Below are 14,211 nucleotides of genomic sequence, written 5' to 3'. Positions count from 1 at the left end.
CGTTTAAACGAATTAAAACTTTTCGTCCACTCTGGGGATTACAGGAAGCAAAATTTAATTGCTTAATTCTGCTCGTAACAAAATTGTTACCAGACCATGTAAACAAACCTCTGGATTACCGTAAAATGGTAAAATTGATCAAACACTCTTATCAGACGATGCAAATTATGCAACACCTAAAAATAGCTTGTAAATAGTTCCGCTCTATTACCCTTTGAAGCGCCAAAAATCCTGCCACTGCAAAACTATCAGGTAATCGGAAAAAAAAACTCCCACGTGCGGGAAAAAGCTTCCTACAGTGGCATCTCTCCGTCCGAGAGACGATTGCTTAATTAAGTTAATTAACCATAACTCATAAACATGTTCGTTTAATTAAAATTTGTATAAAGATTACAACCCTGTCATTTAATCTTAATATTTCAGTAGCGAAAATCGCGCAGGCCAACACGAAAACATGGCAGAAAGGAGGCGACGGATGGAACAGTTGACTGCCGGCGTCCGTTTAGTGAGCACGGCCAACTGCGTCTCCCCCGCTCAACGTTTTGTCCTTCCGTTCTGTGGCGGAATTTTTCGGTCTTATTGGGGGGAACAAAAGCGGCGCGTTTTTTCAAAAAAAAAATATCAAAGTGACTACATTCACAAATCTAGTGACAAAACTGAGAAAAATAAACAATAAACTAAATGTGTTCATTTATTTGATTCGTGTCAATGTGTTGATGAAAGTAATAAAATAGTTGAGCAAACATTAAAGTGTAACTTCTTCAGTTCTTGACAGTCCAAGGAATAAAGGTTGCCAAAGTAACGTTACTTTCACAACAAATTCCAGTGAATGTGTTAATGAATGTGTTTGACGTTACTATTGTTACTGGTTATGTTGCAATTAGACCTGTAAAAAGGAAGCGATTCGATGCACAAGTCGAAGTTTTATAATCAGATGCATCACATTGTAAGTATCACGAAAACCCCACGACCTTCGTCACTGTCAAACAAAATATTTAAAATATTTAGTCTAAAAACATTGATAAGAGGCAATAAATTTATTCAATTACGCACCGCTTCGAATTTCCCAGGTTTTCCAGCAAACACAAATATTTACGGTATTATTCACCACTTTTGAATTTCCCACCGCGGTTTTGAGGTTACATTGGACGGAGGTGGCGCCACCAGGTGTTACCGAGGAACTATTTCCAGAGCACACATTTTTGAAAAATAAACTCCATATTATTTATGGGCTATTAAAATAGTCTATTTTTTTAAAATAGGGATTTATGACGGTCATTATGTCGCGGGACTGCTGGGTTAATTGCAGAAACAGCTATCAAACAATTGGAAGATTGTAAACAAATATTTTTACCATTAACGGGCGTGTGGTGTGTACTTTGTTCAGAATCGGTTAATTTGAATGTGTAAATGGAACGGTAATTATTACTGGGCGCTCGGTGGCGACGTGTCATAAATCAATTGCGGGATGACAAATGGATTTTGCTTTTTTTAAGTTCTCCAAAGTTTGTTAGCACAAAAAGGAAAATTTTAATAAAAATAGAAGAGGTTGGATAGAACAAAGTACCGTGTAACGTATAATTATCTTGTTTGATGGCATAATTTTATTCATAGATGTATACTTAAGTTCGCTTATGTAATGAGGTCAATAGTTGCAATTTACACTGTTTTTTCGCACTTGACAATAGCACATGGGCGATAAATGATTTTGTGCAACCGCTTGTAAGGAAAATTTTCACGATCTGTAATTAATTAATAAAGTCACTTAATTCTCCGAACCGCCCAAAATTTTCGTGCCTAAGAATTGTGAGAACCCCAGACAGAAACGTTTCCGACTATAATTATCACCACAGCAAACAAGATTAAAACATCAAAATTCTTTATCTTTAGATAGCGCGCGGAATTTTTCGTAAAAATGTACATAATTTTTACAATACGACGATGCATAAATTATGTTTTATTGTGCTTACACAACAGAAGCAACGTAAAAATAGGCTTAATCAGAGTAAAATTCTGAGGACATCGGGAAGCGTAAATTTAGCCAAGGATACGATCGCGATTTTTAATAAAGTAGGTATTGTTATTTGAACTATAAAATTAACAAAATGTTTGTTTACTCGAAAGCTTGGCTTGCCAAGAGCAATGGAAAACGTTCTGAACTGACGAGGTGACATGTGTTTTTTTCAAAACACAAAGAACTGGGACATAATCAAATTGAATGGATTAAGCCAGATGAAAATCACATTTCTTACGATTAGAATAAGTTTGTAAGTCAGTGCGTGTCTAAGTTTAGCTGAACTCGATGGTTTGTTTTGATTTTGTTTGTAAACAGTTTTAAGGACGTCTTTCGGAACGCAAACGTAATTTGGAGACTTTTATAACTCAAACAGTAGAGTCATGCAGGTGAAACTTTGGTGTTTTTGCTAAACAAACAGTCGTCGAAAATGTTTGCAAGTTGAATTGAAGAAATACCCAATTTTTCCGTTCAATCCTGAAAATATTGAAAACTCACTTCTTTTTAAGTTTGTGGTTATTTCCCATTAAAATTATTTCGGTAAAAGAAGTATGTTATCCGGCCATAAAACAATTTTATTATCACCTGAAGCGACTGGGATTGGTGGAATTTTAAATAGTAAAATACCTGAGGAGTTATATCACATGACACCTAGTAAATCACTTAAGTGGGCTTCGGAATTTAAAATCTATTGGTAGCCCGTGCCGTTATGTCAAAACAGTTTGACAGTTTGAGGTTACACATTAACTGATGTGCGTTCTGAAATGTCAAACAACAGGGCTACCAACCCACTTAAAAATTCATAGGCTACTGCGGTGTATTTAGTTTGTCTTTGTGCAATTAATTTTGTTGATTGAATTTCATATTTAATAAAACAATTTTTATGGGCATTTAAAATTTCGTGATTGATGGGATTTTAAATACATCGCCGGATCCAGAACTTTGTTTAAAATTGTATTGATTTCCGCGTCTTCTCATCAGCCCAATATTCAAAGAAAGCTAAGTAAAAATCGCACTAAAATTTTCCGCTGGTGGTGGCGCCATTCGTTATCATTGCAAGTTTTTTATCTTTTATTATTGATTTTTAACAACGAATTTTATTGGGTCCAGAGCTTATCGTAGTTCTTACATCAACTCTTTATATGCTTAGGTGTGCGAAAGAGGTTATCCAAGAGCGATTATTCAGTTTTATTACACTTTAATTTATTACGATCTCTGGCTTTTATCAAGTTATATTATTATTAAATATTTTTAGTTCGAGTTAATTATTACCGTACATCGTTCTGTCGCTTTGTTATTAGGTCTCCCAGGCAGTTCAGACCCAATTTGTTCTCACACTGCTTTCTGATACAATTTCTAACCAACTGTTACTCAAATCCCTAAGGATGAAAGTTAACTGCTTTAAACACGAAATTTAAGATGACTGCAAAGTTGTTAAACTTCATTGTTTGGATTAATTCAAATATGCTTGTAATCGAGTTTGTTGTAAAATCAGTACACATCCTTGAAGACTGTTGATTTTTTATGACTTTTCAGACCCATCTTAGTCGTTACACGTCATGGAACGTCTGCGAACCTCAGAATTATCTTGCACCATAAATGCCATTGCGTTTATTACCGCCATTTTCCGAAAGAGGAGATGACCACTTTTGATTTTAGTGGATTTCGACTTGCATTAGATAATAATTAAACGGAGGCTGTAAATGAATCCCAATTAGTATCATAAAAACAACAGCCATTAAATTAAAATTTAACATTCTGAGTCACTTCTTATTGTATCTCTGTGTTGTGGAGTTGAGCCCCAGCACTTTTCAAAACGGAAGAGTAAGTTGAGTTATATTTAGAACCATATTCCTCATCCTGTTTTCTAAATTTCCGAGTCCCGAGGATTACGATGAAATGAATTGCATCTCTGCCGCGAATAGATAGCATACATGCAAAATAAACGCTATATTCCAGTTAGATATTGCATTGTAAATATTTTAAAATCCTTGGCATTCTTCAGCCCTTTGATTCCTCGCTTTGTAAAGCCCTCGACGCTGGAACGATTTAACATTAGAAAAACTCGTATTTTACATTCGACGCCGCATTATTTTTAACAGTGGAATTCACATTCAATTTCGTAGCGAGATGAATTTTTAATAGATGAGCTGTGAAGTCCGAATGTAATTAAAATTTTTCTTCTATTCTCATTACGAGCGGTGGCCTTCGTCGCACCAGCAAGTTATTATTAGCTGTAATTTACTTCATTGTTCTATTGATGAAAAAATTGATCGAAAAACAACAGAATTATTTATCGGGTTGTTTAGGAGGTCCAACAAACAGGCTGATTGAACTAATGCGTTTTTTATGACGCTTTAAGTGTACGAGATTTGACCATGTTTGTTGTAAAGTGTTAATAATCCATGAGTTGCTCTTCTCGTCGCTGTCATTTTTGTGTAAACTTTTGTCCAGACGAGCGCATTGTATGGACAGGAAGCGATGAATTATCGGGCATAACAGGAAGTCGTTCGTCCATTAAATCCACAGTCAATTATTTCATTACTGCAGTCTTTCACAAATGCACAATGCAAGCTGATGAAATTCAAAATACAAGATGAAAGTCAATTTTGTAGAAGTGCTTTTGCTGTCAGAGACTCGAATCCTTCCTGAAATAGGAAACGTTCCTTTTTTCTATTTTATTCTTTCGGCTTCTTTTATCCAACACTATATTGACATAAATAATTCCACAGGAAAATGCTGGAGGCGGCTTTGAATTTCGCGCCAATTGCGACAAACTCGTTGGTTGGTATTAAGTAAAGCCCACTTACCGCGCCAACCTTGCAAATATGTCGCCAATTGTAGAGTACGGCTCTGTGTTCTTTATTTATAGCCGCTATTGAGGGTCGTTCTGATACTCGTAAAGTACATTCGCGAATCATCCATCATTCGCTTTGCTGAGAAAGTCGAAAATATTTCCCTTGCGAAAAGCAACAATGTTTATTTTCGTCATCATTTTAAAAGTTGAGGGAGCCTTTCAGAATATTCCCTTTACATTTGTAAGCGAAAGAGATGATGTTTTCTGAGATTTCGAATTTTTTATAAAGAACTTATAAGGATTATCGCCGCGGTAACATTACCCCGAATGATTTTTGGCGTGTGATGAACTTCCAGCAATGTACCAATAAACATGTCACTGTTTTATCACTGTACTAAACAGACTTTCCCTGCAAAAGCTCCCAATTTCAGGTCCGTCTACCCTCGCAAGCACTCCTGCGGTGGTCATAAACTTAATTAAGCAGTAATATTGGTAATAAATCGCTACTCCACTAAAATGGAGAGTATTGTTTTCGCGTTGTCAGAGATTCGTTAACAACTTTGTTGCATGCTCATTATTGATTCTTTTTTAATAAAAAGCGCAATTGCAGCTCGGATGCAGATTAATAATGCGTGCTTTCAATAATTAAATATTTCATACGGGTATTACATTATTTGCATGCATTTTTCTGTGGTAGCACGACTTTAATCACTTTAGTTGTAATTGAAGTTGACTACAATCGAAAACAGAAAAAGAATGATCTTTTCATGAAACAGACGTAAACTCTATTTTCTCTATTTTCAAGCTTGCGGGAAATTTTAGAGCATTATCTGAAATTTATTTTTGTCTGTAAATTTGTGGAAAACAGAAGCTTCTACATTTTTTTATGCTATTTCTAGAGCAAAATTGTTTTCAAACCTGGTTCTATCGGTTTTAAGTAAAATTGAATTCAGTGTTTCTTACAATTCTTCTGAAATGGACTGAACGGATATGAAATCACAACTTCAAGCAGTAGCTCAAAGTTAAATAAATTGACAGAAATACAGACAGGGAAATTCGTATCTGTTTTATGAAGCATTTAATGAAGATATTGTTACCAACTAAGTTTGGAATTTCAGTAATAATAAACTACTCTGTCTATTGTTGTATTCGCATTGTTGGCAGGTTTGCATTTGATTTGAATTGTTGCAGAAACTGAGGAGATTTTTGATCTATAATTATAACTAGAGATTGTTAAAATATAGCGGAACAGCTTTTGTGGTTCCGACTATAATTGGATAATGTTGTTTCAAATCTGTTTTCGCTGCAAATCAGCACAGGCCCCACAGGACTGGCTGTTAATTCGATTTTGGACCCCATGTTCGTCCTTATAATAATTTACATGCAATTTACACTTAAATGGGCTCGTGAAATCTATCGGGATTACCATCTAAAATAAAGTTGGGTCAATTATCCTAGCACACCAAAGAACTAAAGGTGATGCAATTGTTTAAGTAGTTTGAGTGGCATCTAATTTGTTTGATTAATATATACAGTGACGGAAAACATCGATCTCAGCCTCGTTATTTTTAGCCGGAATGTCGAAGATCATATTATAAATAATTAACTTGTCTACTCCACAATATTAAACTGTTTATTTTTTCGATTACATTGAGCGCCTTTGTTCGATCACTCATCAATAATTTTTATTACATCGTGTATACAGATTTCGGCACAGATGTTAACCAGGTGGCGCTTATTTTTTAGCGGGATAAAAACAGGTGGCATCGTGATCGAAAAAGCTCTCAGCCTTGACTTTAATGTTGGGGAAACTGAAATTCGAAATATCATTCCGGGACGTTACCGGTATCTCATTAAAATTCACTTAGGTGATGTGGATGTGACAAAGCGGATTTTCTTTTAGGAAGTGAGGAAATTCAGAGAGAAGGAGATTCAACAGGACGAGAAAGTAGCAGCAACTAGGGAATTTTAACATGAGTTAAAGCAAATCATAAATAAAGTGTTGGCACAAAATGTAATTGCATTACCTCTGAAGTGAATGAGTCATTTTCTTTATTTTCTATATACAAAAGTGAGTCAAGGTGGTAATGCCATTAACGAAAATGTTTCTTCAAAAGAAGTAGATGGCTTAGTTTGACCATTAAGAGATTAACAATTCATGAACGCGGTAATGCCCTGAACGGAGATCTATTAGCAATTGGACAAGGGAGGACTAGTATTACATTCATCATGAGTTAGAATATGAATCCCTGATTAATTGTGAAAAAAGGGTTTTGTTTAGCACCCATAAAATTAACCTAGTAACTTAAACAAAAACTCGATATTCTAACTTCTCCACAGCTGAGAGTTCACCTTGCATGTTTAGCACCTAGCACGCATAGCGATGGTCACGAAAACTAATTACACCGCTTAAAAAAATTCAATGATTTGCTTATCGCTAATAATCGCGCGGTTAAGCCGAAACTTGCAAGAGGCACATTTAATTTAATTAAGACTTCACAAACATCGACACAACAGGTCATTAATCTTATTTTGTCATGCGTCAATGACCTGAATCCCGAATCTGCCATTTTTTCGTATGTCGAAAATTACGTAACCCTGTAGTTTCCAACAAATAATCATCTAATCGTCCTGCGACAAAAACCTGTCCATTTACCATCTATCATTTCGCGATTACAATAGCACTTTTTGCGTTATTGTTGACATATTATGGTAATGCGGTTTTCAACAAACAAAATGTTTCCATGTGACGTAAGTGGATTCTAATAAATGCATCGTGGTGTTGGGAAAACGTTTTCCGATCCAGATCTGCAATTTGTAATTAGATTTTAATGATTGCTCGTAAATGGAGTGGTAATTGCTGTGTAAACCTCTGAGCGGAGCGAAAAACTGTCTAATTATACAAATAGACAAAACAACGCCATTTAGAGATTTTCCGGTTCGCTGCTTTACGTAGAACAGAATTCATCACTGTCTTTTTGACTGGATATCAGATTTGACGCTAAATTAACCGGTGGGAATATTTACACGAAAAATCCTCTCAAAATGCGTTTATTTATCGCGACACCGCAATGAAAGCATTGACCATTGTTTCGACTCCCTAATGATTTGAAACATAGTGGCTGACTAATTAAATTTTCACCGAATTAAACATTATTGATGAGCCTCTATTTGCTTAGGCTCAAACGAGCTGCTTTCGTTTACGATTTGTTGAATACAATTAGAACAGGGATTGTGATTTTGTGCGGCAATGGCGCAATTTCCCTATTGTCGCAAAGTACGTAGCGAATCATCTTATTGATTATCAATTAAAATGTTAAACATACCCGTGCGTGCCTAGTTGAAGAGATTCATCAGATTACATAAATGAGTGAGAAAATTACTCAATTAAAGCGTAATTGAGGCGTTTCAGACTGTACTTCTTCCTTTTGGGGGAATTACACCTGTGTTTTCTTGTTGACGAGCCACAAAAATGTCTCAGTCCACGATAAATATCCAAGACGTATAAAAAATTGGCTATTTATTTCATCCTTAGGGACGCCCTCAAGATAGCTCTCAGTTTATTCTAATTCCACCTAAAGTAATGAATTATAATAGCCCAAGTAATGGATTAATGACACTAAAACCAACGGAATGTACCTGTTTTTTGATGCGGTTTTTAATTTTTTGCTTGTTTACAAACTTTTATGGGATTTTCAGTCTGTATAAATTGCACCACAAACAGAAAGAAATAGAATGTCGAATAAATTTTATATGCATAATAAAAGTTGAGCATGGCTATTTCAGTAAAGCGGTCTTGGCATTTCTCTGTTAATATACATACCGCTCTTTTCCAGAGCCTGGTATAGCTTCCTATAAAATATTTGCTTACTTTAATTAGATTTTTCGTACTAAAATTCAATTTGATATTGTTATCATTACGCTAGCAGCGTTATAAAATATCGAATTTAATGAACTAAATAGATAAATAAAACGGATTCTAGGAAATACAAAACGTAAAAAGGTGAAAAAGGAAACATAAATTAAATAAAATTATTGGTACTTTATAGCGGTTAACGCAAAATTTGCTTCCCGAAGCAAATAATCGATTACCTACCCCTGTTTATGATTAAATAGCGGAAAATATGTAATAAAATTTACGGAAATTTAATCATATTTGTGCCTCTGAAATAGTTATTGACATAACAAGTACGGAAAGTGACCAATTTCGCACGAGTGTAAAAGTAGATTTTACACGAGTGCAAGAAAGACACTTTCCGACGAGTTATGTACACTGTTTTTCCTACGACCTTTCATCATCAAGAAGAAACCATAAGTTTCGACAATAGTTCATTTCTTATCTATTCTAAATGCCATTTTTCTACAACCTCATAAAAAAGTGACGTATTCCACATATTTAGATGGTTCATGTTTTTGTACATCCATTTCCGAAAGTAAAAGTCACTAGTGTGATATGAATATATCCGCACAGACCTGTCAAAACTGATTTGGCAAAAACGACCTAACCAATTCATTTTTATCATTATGCATGTTTCATATGGGGTCGTAAGAAAATAATATTTTCCTACGACCCCATATGTGAAGGTGACGTTTTTCACACGGTTAAATGACTCCGAAAGTTAAAGTTTTCGTACGTCCATTTCCGAAAGTAAAAGTCACTAGTGTGATATGAATATATCCGCACAGATCTGTCAAAATTGACAGTAACTTTAAAATACAAATGTAATTCTTTAATTTTTGTCTTAAATATCTAGACGATTCATTTAACCGTGTGAAAAACGTCACCTTCATATGGGGTCGTAGGAAAATATTATTTTCGTACGACCCCATATGAAACATGCATAATGGTAAAAATGAATTGGTTAGGTCGTTTTTGACAAATCAGTTTTGACAGGTCTGTGCGGATATATTCATATCACACTAGTGACTTTTACTTTCGGAAATGAAAACATGAACCATCTAAATATGTGGAATACGTCACTTTTTTATGAGGTTTTAGAAAAATGACATTTAGAATAGATTATCTGAAATGAACTATTGTCGAAACTTATGGTTTCTTTCTGATGATGAAAGGTCGTAGGAAAAATAGTGTACATAACTCGTCGGAAAGTGTCTTTCTTGCACTCGTGTAATATCTGCACTCGGCTGGCGCCTCGTGCATCTACTTTTACCCTCGTACGAAATTGGTCACTTTCCGTACTTGTTATGTAAATATCTATTTTTGCGATTTATTTGAATCCTCAAATTTGTGATTTGGTCCAGATTCTTAAATTCTTTAATTTCGGAAAATCGTCATATTTAATCTTGAAAATGGAGTCGTAAATGTAAAAAGTCAACTCATTATTATGCGTACATAAAAGCCGCTCTTCAGTGATAATGGTAAAGTAAATTTGTCTCGTTTTTGTGTGAGGCAATTTACAATAATTTCTTCCCTGACCTTTAGCTTAAAAATAAACTTAAATATTGTTATTATAACATTATTTCACGGCAGCGTTACATCAAATAAATACCATAATTAATTAAACCGCAAAAGTTTAAGGTTGAATTATCCCAAATTCTTGAGCAAACAAATTATCAACAGTTGTCAGAAATAGGTGCGCCCTAATTTCGCTTGTAATAATTTCGATACCTACTTGTCATTTTATCGAAAACAGTCGTCAAATATCGAGCCAGGTTCCGGTCGTCTCTGTTTAGTCGATATTAGTTAAAAATAGATCGCAAGGTGGTGAATGAAACGGAAGAAAATCAATGGCCGATGCTCCACCACTTGTGACCATTGTTGAAATCGAATTTAATGTTCGACGAAAAATTTAAATAATTAATCAACCTGTCCGACGTTATCTTTATTATTTTCCCTTTGTGGTTCCTTTCAAGCTTTATACGTTGAGATTAAATCGCAGCGAGCTTTGTAAAGTCGCTTATTAAATTTTAGACCTATGAATAAAGTTTTGTTGTGCGGTCTGGCAGTTACCATTTTAATTGGAATTTTTTTGCGGTGTTAACTAACATCAAAAGTAACTCTGGGATTTCAATGATCCACAAAAATTGGATAAATATTTCATCCCGGCTCTGGATGGATGATCCATTAAAGTCTGGAGTCCCCTCATCGGCGAGAATTTGTGTTGTCATTAAAAGGCTCTAAAACACCATCATTTCCAGGCCAAGTAAGAATAATAAATTCGGCCGTAAAAGGAAAAATCACAATGGTGAGAGCTTTGCAGTTAATTACATAGGCGCCAACGCCAAATTACGATTTTTATAAGTGCCAGGAAAGTGGAGATAACATCTCGCTTAAGACAAAAAGTTCATTATGTGTTCGGACATTTTTCATGCTGTAATTTCAGCACATTGTGTTTCACAGTTTTGGAATTTTAGCGATTTTTTACCAAGTTTATGGGCAAGCTGGTGCTACTGGGCTCGACACGACATTCGTTGAATGCAGAAAGTCGTAAAAGCATCTAATAAAATCCACATCTCGATTACAATGCATGGAAACTAGGAATTTACCAATGCAAGTACCGGTGCATAACTTTAACGATGCTCTAGAAACGAAAATTTTATTGTTGTCGTGCAGACGTAAGAAGTGGTCCAAATTACGCAAATTTCGCTCCCTAGGTAAAGCGCAGCTCCCCTTTTTGTGTGAAACCAAAGCCTGCCTTCAGGGCCCTGCACTGCTGACCCCGTAAACCCTCGCAAGAGGAAGCAATAAGAACTTCCGTTTGTTGTGGGATTTTTTCGGTGTCAGATATTAAAAAAACTTTTTGTGTGCCCTCAGACAACGATATAAATAATCCGGATCTTCATTAAATATTTATCCAGTGACAAACGTCCGCTTGTGTGCTCGAAAAGAGTAATATTTCGGTTTTCAAAACTTTTTGTGGGGATAAAATGCGGCAGTCATATTGCTTTGATGAAGACTTTAAAATGTGCACGCACGAAGAGCCGAATTATCACGTGGCAATTACACGACAGACTTGCAATTTAACAGAAGGGGATTTCATTAGGTGTAATATACACTTTGCACCAATTAGAGAGGCCGAGGGCCGATGGCAATTGCTTGTAATTTGCCTAGTTGAAGACCCACACGAATGGTTTGGACATATTTTAAGTTCGGAGTTTGTCAATTACGCTAATTATGAAGAGATAAGAGAACTGAGCTTTGAAAAGTGTGAAAGCTTCATGAAAATCGGCTCTTTTAGTATGCAGTATAATAAACACTCTTATCTCGGATTTTCCTTCAATTACTCTTCAGGTATTTCAGTTGAGAGCAACTCTGAAAGCATCTTTATGTGCAAAACATGTAGCTTTTATTTGCGTGCTGCAGGGAAAACGAAATCTAGGTTTGTGAGACGTCGCTTTCAGGAGAAATTTTCATAGTGAAACTATTATTGCAGTTTGTATTCTACAAGCTTATGGTCTGACAGGATTTCACCTTTCATGTACTAAAGATAGGCAGTTTATTTTTAGTTTTAAGAAGTTTACAAAGAAGGGATTTTCGTTTTGCAAAGTTTTGTTATTTACCAATAAGTACGTCAAGATTTACAATCTCCGACGAAGAGCTTCTAGTTTTGTAAAAAATCGACCGTAAACATCTCCTCAATTTGTTCCAAAGCGACATATTATAGTCTGCAATAAATATAAAGTTAATAAAGCATTCCCTTATCACATACAATTATTCCCTCATATATTTTATTTCAAAGAAGCGAAACTGACGCTAATGGATAAAACATCTTAGCTATAGTGTAGCTGTAGCGCCGAGTACAAATAATTAAATATTAAAAATACCGGAAACCAAACTGGAATTAAAACTACATTTCATGTTAATTTAACCAATGTATAATAAATTTCAATATGCGACTACACTGATTACATATTTCATTCAAATACTGTTGGAAATTGGGAATATGAAGAGCACTAGGTGCAATTAAAATTACACAAAACGTATTCATGCCGTTTTCCAGGCTCATTGTAAAATTATGGATATCTGTTTTATCGTCGATTTCCAGTCTTCGAGATTAAAAAAAGCGTGTTCGTGCACTCTTGTCACAACAGAGCAATTAATAATGAGTTAAACAAGACGAAAATACATCCTTCTGGGACTCTCGCCCCCTTTTCTGCAACAATTATTTTTCGCCTCCACTAGAGTGCTCTTAATTCATCCTTTGTACCCTCATCCGAACTGTCATTAATTATTTTTGCTCTAATTTACTGTAATTTCGTCTAGACTAGCAATCGAACTAAGTTCTTAAAACGTTTTCCTCAATTTCTTTAATTTCAAATAATTCCACGTTCCAAGTTCCCATCGTCTGTGACCGATTATGTAGTAACTTTGGAAGAGGCCCATTGGAAATTAAATGTAAACTATGTGGAAGTTTGCTGGTTAAATAGGATCATTTAGGAAGTGGCTTCGGGGCTAATGAAATTTAATCACTCTCCCATAGCTCTCGCAACTTTGGTAAAAAGTGGATGATACTTAACAGATCTGTTAAACCAGAAGACGTAGTAAGCATTCATTAAGCATCGATAACAATAAAGTTTGCAGTAAAGCGTCGAATAACGAACTCAGCCATTATTTCCACCGTTAATGATTGTAAAAGGGCTGTAATCGTGCTTGTTGTTGACGCTGCTTTTAACAGAAGCCCAATCAATAGTCCTAGTATAAAATAAACACTGATCATTCAAACTGTTTAAATAATACACTCCATGAATAATACCATTTCAAACTGCCTTGCTCTGACAGTCCCACAATCCACCAACAGATTAAAATGTCACATCGTTCATAACAGCGTACTCTTAAAATATCCCCGTGATTTATTTCGGCCAATTGTAGTATTGGGAATAGTATCGTAAAATTCATTACAACTTCGGGACATTTGGGTAATATACAGTGTCGTAAAACCTAGTTATGTTATTTTCTTATTGCCGGTTTTATATTGGTAATAAGGATTCGAAAGGGTCCGCATACTAAGTACAATCACGTCCAAACTTAACGATAAATCTGGTAACACGCTCCAGATATGAATCCGGGGAATAAGAACTAACAAGAAAAACGCAGCGAGAAAAACTCCAGAAGTTCCAGTTGCTTTAGAAGATAATGGAAACGGATGATGTTCGGTTAAAATGAAAGTTAAGTAGCTTAAAATCGCACGCTATTAAACGTTCTGTTTATTTAAGTATCGCAGTCAAAATAATGAATCCACCTAAAGCAGATGTTGTGTTTTTCATTTTTTATGAAGAGATAAGATTTAAGGTAGCAATTTATATTTTAATTACCTCTATTCAAATGTATCCTTTTTTATTATTTCACTTACGCTGTAAACATGAAGAGGTGAATGATGAATGTGTAAACACATTAAATCCACGTTTTGAACAAACCAGACGCGTAATGGGAACAAATTTA

General features: G+C 35.2%; 1 protein-coding gene across 6 annotated transcripts in view; it reads left to right on the top strand.

The window, feature by feature from the left end:
- Nucleotides 1-488: 488 nt before the first annotated feature.
- The window catches only part of 5-HT7 (5-hydroxytryptamine receptor 7), a 39,803-nt gene continuing 26,080 nt past the window's right edge, over nt 489-14,211 (top strand). For all 6 annotated transcript variants that reach the window (XM_088045548.1, XM_088045549.1, XM_088045550.1 and 3 more), the window contains exon 1: nt 489-946. The gene's annotated coding sequence lies outside the window, so the exon portion shown is untranslated. The remainder of the gene's footprint in view (nt 947-14,211) is intronic.

Source organism: Gnatocerus cornutus, chromosome 9, assembly GCF_029298725.1.
Source record: "Gnatocerus cornutus isolate USDA-ARS CGAHR chromosome 9, icGnaCorn1.1, whole genome shotgun sequence".
Lineage (NCBI taxonomy): Eukaryota > Metazoa > Arthropoda > Insecta > Coleoptera > Tenebrionidae > Gnatocerus > Gnatocerus cornutus.
The sequence above is the reverse complement of the archived record's forward strand: the minus strand, read 5'-3'. Positions and strand labels throughout refer to the sequence as shown.